The following is an 8,008-nucleotide window of genomic DNA, read 5'->3' on the forward strand; positions in this document are numbered from 1 at the left end:
AAGTGCAGACTGTTGATTACTGTAAATGAGAGCTGTTTCAGGGTGGATTGTGGGTAATTATATGCAGTGCACCCCAGGGAGCAGTGCTAGGACCCAGGGGACAGCAGTTCCACAGGAGAGTGAAGCACAGACAGAGCAACACATGCTGGGCCACCGATTCCCAGCATGAAACAAGTCAACAGGCCTGTCTTTTATTCCTAATGTCTGTGATTTACATGAAAGAACCACTGTCACCCAACCGCAACAGTGTGTTGTATACCGCAGTTTGATTGACAGGATTTCATATTTCACATGTCCCTGCACCCCCCACTCCCTCCCTCAACAACTTGATGATGATTGCAGCATTATAACACAGAACATATTGTCTGTTTAGCTACTGTGAAATGTAACTGCTCTGTATTTAGCAAGTGATATGGATGGCAGTTTTTTCTGTTACAGTATGTCACATCTCAGAATATAATTAACTGAAAGTGCAGATTTAAATTAACTGTATATGTATTTAAGAACTAAAAGACATCATAAGTCTTACTATTTGCAAAGAGAAATAGAAAAATGAAATACAAGACCATATATACCTGCTAACATTTTGCTGTATCAGCTCATATTCAGGATTTACAATATATAAACATTCACTTATCGGTTCATAAAGACAATGTGGTAAATAATGCAGAGGTTCATTTGTTTGTGTGTGTGTGTGAGGGCTGTCAGCATTAAGGCATTTATGGTGATGTGATTAAAGTCCGTCTTTAGATTATTAATATTTATTTTTATCTCGTTTATCACATCCTTGCTGTCTTTTTCAGCACACTTTGGTTAAGCCACTTCAGAATCTCCCTGCAGCCACAGTAATGTAAAATAAGTCCACCACTGCACCTTAATGTCTCATTACAGTGTAATAACTCACTGGATAACTGGTCAAGTCAAAAGCCATCTGCACCTTGTGCTATCAGTCATTTTCCTTTTTACTGTTCCCTTGTATCCTTTTGAATCCATTACAAGTTCCTTTTTCCAAGGTTAAGAGAATGCCATAATCAGCCATCTACCAAAAGTTCGATAATTTATTTCAAAATAAAAGCAGGTCTTTATCCAAACAGGAGTTAATTACTCTTGGATTAAGACACTGCAAAAATCTGAAAAGTGTATATATTCTGTAGATATGAGTGTTGTCAGTCGATTAAAAAATTAATCTAATTAATTGATGCTTTTGTAATTAGATAATCACAATTAATTGCATATGTTGATAGTTTGAGAAAGACTGCATCGCTGATACATTTAAATAATAATGGTAAAAGAAAGCTACTTTAGGCTGTTGTCTATCAGCATACATTTTTTATTACAATATTTTACCCTGTGAAAAAGAAAATAAATATATATGCAAAGTCTACCATGTCTGTTTTCTATATACTTTATTCATAGGCTGTTTAATAAGAATGATTACTGAGAACTACTATTTATTTTTTTCCCTGTGAAAAGTAATTACTGGGACCCATCAATATCTATATATGAATAGATAATTACAATAATAATGTTACACAATTGTGTAAGAAAAATGTATATTGCACTTGGATGTACTTTTAAGCATGTAAGAGGGCATATAAACAGTATAATTATTTAAATGACTGTAAACAATTAGAAATTCCTCCTTGTAGGGGCTTGTTACAGCAATGATAGTATCTATATATTTATATCTACATATGCAAGGTCCTCCACTTATGGATGACCTCATGAGAATTCATTATAAGTGATATATACAATGAAAACCTAAACATTGTGTGAAAATACTAACGAGTTGTTTATAATTCAGTATAATGTAGTTTGGTATAAGACAAAGTAAGTTAAAGGATTGTCATGAATGAGACTACATTTATAAAGACCTAGAATAACAATATCATCAGTTGTTATTTCTTGATACATAAATACTAACAGTCTGCAATGTTATGCATTTAAAGGCTAAATACAGGAGTATAAAGTAGTTCATGGCATGGGAAATGCTGTTTTGAGTATATACAGGTATTTCCTTTTTCTTTATAGACCCATAGGTAAATCTGGCTGTTGAGTAAAGAGATCATAAATTAAGATAACACTAATTTAAAATAACCATATGACAAACTATTACATCCACACAGAAATCCACAAGGAAATCTTATATATCCTGTATACATTTAGTAATGTGCATACACTTTCAAAATAAAGCCTTCCTCTTTAAAACTGTTTATTTTTTGTAGTACAACAAACAGAAAGTGACATCTGACCAATCAGCAGTGGCCCTGAGCGTCACAAACTTCCTGTTTCCTCCAGAACTTGTAATTAACAAATGGTCCTAACATAATAACTAACCATGATAAGATGATGAAACGCTCACATCATAGAGGTTAAGAGTAGAGCTAAATGTCATTTTGTTTTAGTAGGATTTCTAGCAACTACTGCAATTTGAGCATGAAAAATGGAGGAGCCATGTGTGGGCATATGCCTGTTTTGGGGACAAATAACTCGATATAGGACAACAGTACTCTGTGGAGTAGTTGGATGTTGCCACAGGTTTGAAAAACAAAGATCCAGTGGTAACTTTTTATATTAAACGGACATTTTCAAAGTAAAAATAGTAAAATAGGTATGATGTCTAGTCAGTTTTATAACTTAAGAACAGTTTTATTACACTTAAATGGCACTTTTTTAAACTGTTGGCCTTAATTCTGCTGAAACTAATTCAGAAATATAATATTTGAGATGTTTTTTAATGTTTTCTCGTGGAATTATCAAGAAAAATATAATGGTTAAATATGTGATTTTAGTCAGTTTTAGAACAATATAACAGTTTAATTATACTTAAATGGCATGAGTCAGTTTTCACTTTTATTGTGAATTCAGCCACTGCTAAAAAGTGATTCGGTATTGGTGATTTTGTTTTCAGTACTATTTAAACAGTATCCTGGAGCCAGTCATGTCTGTCCTTTAAAAGAGGTCTGAATCTAAAGACAACCTCAGCAACACAAATGTCACTGACCCTGTCAGGAGACGCTGAAACCACCTCAGATGACTGTGAGGTTTGACCTGTCCCTGTTTGAAACCCCTTGCTCTAGGTTTTATTAAGAAGCAGAACATCAGTTCCTCTTTACGCTTTTGTAATTTCCTTTAAAAATTATTTTTGACAATATGTTTTTATGTAAAGAATTTTCTCATGTGTAACTAAATACTCATTTGACTTAATATGTTATTTTTCTATTATTAACATTCTAATATGCATACACTTTATGGTTTTGTTTTTAATACCACAGATGGGCAAGGAACCATGTATGTTTACTTCATTGAACTTGATTCTCACCATAATAGCCTAAATATAAAAGTATATATATATATATATATATATAAATATATATATATATTATATATATAAAGTATATATAAAAGTAACCAAAGTGCAAAAGCCTCGGTAAGTCCACCAATAATATTCTAGCAGTGAGTGCCCTATAAAGGGTTAAGCATACCTGTGTACGCCTGTTTGATAATGCTGGGGGTGGGGGGGTGGGGGGTGTATTGTTAGTATTGTTAGAAATTTAGGTGGTTGTGTGAAACATAGTTGTGTTCTATTGACCATGTATGAGACACTTCAATGTTAATCTAAACCATATCAGGATATTTTAATGGTTTATTAATATAAACTTAGTGTCAAGGATTAGAACTTAATCCTTTAAGACATGCTCTGTATTTTTATAATGTTTTCAGTCATTTTCCATTAATGACCAACCTACACTTCCATGTGCCTACAGAAAGATTTAGAGTTATTTATTTATTGGCTTTATAAAAATATAAATAAATGCTTGATTGAGCACCATATTGTTGGGTGTAACTTAAGGTAAGAGTATTTATTGACTCATGTGAGGACCTGTAGGGAATTCTGTTTTATATTATACACTTGTGTTTTGTATTCAAATTCATGAATTGCTAATATTGCTAATAAATGCCCTTATATGTGCTCAGTTCTACATTAGAGCATGTAACACACCCTTTATTACATGATTACGTACTTCTTGTAAATAAATGGGGGGATGTTAAAGTCCCCAATTTTCTTAAGTACATATTTTCTAATTGTCCTTATCTCTCACATATACATTGAAAATTGAATTCAAATTAGGATGCAATGTGAGGCAAAGTTTCCAATCATGCTGGGAGCCCCGCAATCTCTTTCTCTTCACTTGAGCTCATTTCTCCACTAATGACTTTGCCCTCTGATGCAAGCCAAGGGATCATCAAAGGTCCTTGAAACAAAAAGGGAAATATAGCAATTACTGGGACTTTCATCGGCAAGAAAGAGATTAAAAAGCCGGTGGTTGTATAAGCACCCCGAGAAGCAAAGTGTGATCTGTTTCGCTATTAAATGTATATTCAAGCACTTTACTGCAGACGTTATTCATCATCAACGTGTTCTACAACCTTCATTCATTTTTTTTCTCTCCATGCATGATAATAGAATCAAATGTATTATGTATTACTAATCACATGATAAAACCCTGTGGTGCTAGTAACGCATGTAGATTCCAAAATGCTGTGCATGTACAAGAAAAGTCATTGCCTTTTTAACAGTGGCCTGAGGGAATGGAATTGTCCCTTAGCCTCCATAACCATTGACACAAAAGGTCCCCAAACAATTTCAAATTACTGCTTTATTTCTCTCTCTTATATAATCCACCCACATTATTAAATCTAGCACCTTCTGGGACTTTACTGATACAATAATATTACAGTGCTAAGATGTTTACATTCGAGACCGCCAGCTTTCCTTGTTATAAACATGTATGCCCTCAGGACTTGTACAATAGGCATGCATACTACTTGGCCTAAATGAGGCACAGGTCATTTTGTTTTTTAAAGAGGGGTCAATATTACCTCAAGCAAAAAAAGGGGGCCAAGGCCAACGCCAGAACCTGACTGAGCAGAAAATGGTCCCTGATACTCACAGATGAGATCTATTATACATTAAACATGCTTGTAAATATTCACCAGTCAGTGCATTCAAATGGAAAATATGGTTTAGGTCAAAAGGTCTATGAAAATGTTGTCTCCAGAGGAAGTCCCTCCAGGATAGAGGCAATGATGATAACAGGGAGAAACACCCATAGGGGACTAGGGAGAACATTAAGAGTTGTTTTACATGTTTGACTGTGGGACAGCGAAGATACCAGGGAGATAAATGATGGGCACTTATCAGACCGGACTGACCTGGAGTTATGTAGCATGGCTAATGGAACCTTACACACCCATCAATTATACACAGCCAGGCTGAATAACAGTGTCCAATAAAGTAAATACTTCTGTTCAAGCATTTATAAGCATTGACAAAAAAAAAATCAGGATACAAATTTAGGCTTGAGGTAAGCCTTTTCAACACAACAATACTTATTGAAATCTATGAATAGCAAAGCACCAGCGGTACAGGATAATTCCTGGACGTCACTTTTATTAGCGGTTTGTCTCGCTGACAGGATCACATGGCTTGAAAATTATTTCATCATGTTCGAGTCCAACAGTGGGACTACAGTGTTATCTTCTATTTTTGTCTCTCTCTCTCGGCCGTATATTTCAGAGGCCAGGAACAATGTAGTCTGACAGACATATTCTTTATGAGGGGCTCGTGGCCTCTCTAATTTGACACAGTTGTCAGAGATAAAGCTCCTTAGAGAGTGTGGCCATGCTCTGGGTAAGAATGGGGATTAAATTAACACCCCCACCTTCACATCCTCTGACCCCAATACTAGAGAATAAAACATACATGGTGACTCACTTCAGCACCCCACATCTGCCTTCCAACTTCATCTCTGGATGGATTTGATTTTATGGCTGGATGTAAAGATAATGCACCACTCAGGTTAAATTCCTATTAATTTAACAGAAATTAGACATAATTTTTCTAAATAAAACTACAAATATAATTCAGATAAAATCTATTAATTATGTTAAGGAAGAATGTTGCTTATCAGTAGGCATGTTTACTGTAAATGTGGCTAGTGAGGGTAAAATGACACCTCACACAGCTCACATGGTGTAACAATACACTCCCTCTCCCTCTCCCTGGTAGTTTCCTCTCAAATGACCCGAGCACATAAAATCAAATCAACACTGGAATGGATCATATCAAATTCTAATGAAAACATAATGTGCTCTTAAAATGTGTGTTGGCCCAGCAGCCAGTCATCCAGAGAGTCTCCCCCAGATGACGTGATGAATAGGGAACACTGATGGAATATGCATCAAAGTCGAGCTCATGATTTATGTAATAGCAGTCACTTGGACACTGATTAGCTGCTCTGTCAAGCGTGTAATACGAGAGGCACAACCCCTGGTTTATCAGTCATTTATCTGAAGTGCGTCCTGATATTATCACTGGATCCTAATGTCATCATTATGCCGCACAGCATGTGCGGGCCAGTGTGTCATGGTGCCGGCGACACTGCCTGTCAGGAGTTCAAGCCTCTTCATTTGCAAAGTGCTCAGACATTCATAGCACTGTGTCAACAGTAAAATAGAGGAGCCACATCATATCAGAGATGGAGGGACACAGGCGCACAGGCACTAAATAAGTGGGCACAAGAGGCTACAAAGACATTTTGTCACGTCTTTGTGGTTGCAGGATTTCTTATGTGATGATCAGGCTAATTCTTCTGAGAGAGTAAAAACAAAGTGTCAGAGTAAAAAGAACAAAATATCAAGTTGGCTTCTGCATTCCTGTTTCATATTTTGATTTAGAGGAACAGACATAACATCTACTGTACACTGGGTATTCACAATGAGAACACTCAGACCTCCTCGATGTGCAATGTGAGGCCCACAGAGCCATTTCTCCTGATTAAAATGCACACTCACACTCACCGCTGTGTTAGAGGATGCTGGTTGTTCAGTCTGTCAGGACTTTCCTGCTCTCCAAGAGAATATCTGATATCATAAATGACTTCAACTCCTCCCACGCCAACATGAGAGGGAGAGAGAGAGATTGAGAACACAGGAAAAGAGAGCAAGACACAGATAGGCAGAATATATGACTGAGCTCTGACAATCAAACATCACCGGATGGACAAAACTGCTAATAAACAATTTCTGTCATTATGACAAAAAGGGTTAGGGTTGTTATTCTCACAAACATCTGGTGCTGTACACTAAAAGGAAGCTGTGCGGCGTGTAAGTCTATCATCACCTCGCACAAACAAAAATAGTGAGGGAAACTGAACAGGAAAAAGAGCTCTTTGAGTCTCAAACAAAAGATATCAGCCCGGCTGCCAACACAGACAGGGCACCACACCTTGGCACTGATGCCGCTCACAATCAAAGGAACAGTCGTCATCTGTGCAGCCGTGTTTTTAAAGGATATCTTAAAAAGATTGAAAATATGTGTCATTATGGAAAACAATTGAGTGTGGAGCCTTTAAAATACCAGGTTGTTGTGTCACTGACACGCACATCAGGCTGTTTATTTCAGCACAGCATGGTTAAACTATTTCCTGTTTTTATAATAAATTATTTGCATTCATCAGACTAAATATATATGACTGTACAAACAAAATATAAAATGTGCAAAACAGCTTTGATGTGCCAGCAGTAATTAAAATTTATGTACAATAAATTTAGGATGACATAAAGCAACAGTTGGCTTTAAAAAAATTAAATTCCATATTTGATTTTTTCCCTTAATGTAATAAAGCAAATGCAAAAACATCTACTGTGCATGCCACATATGATAATTGTTTGGCCAGTGAATGCAGCATTAAAATGATTTCAAACAGTATGGCTCAGAAGATCCAGCAGAGGGGGCTGCTTACTGCAATCATATGCTGATTAATTGAGCTTGATTCTCCCCATGCTGCGAACATAAGTTGTCCCACACTGTAGGCTACATGTTGGTATGTGGGTAAAGGTTACGAGGCTTTATGGAAGTCACCTTTTACCACAGGTAGCCCTTCACATCATTTTTGATGAATATTTAGGAAACATTGATTTTCTGATTATCCTCATCAGCCTA

This window comes from Cheilinus undulatus, linkage group 6 (genome assembly GCF_018320785.1).
Source record: "Cheilinus undulatus linkage group 6, ASM1832078v1, whole genome shotgun sequence".
Taxonomy (NCBI): Eukaryota; Metazoa; Chordata; class Actinopteri; order Labriformes; family Labridae; genus Cheilinus; species Cheilinus undulatus.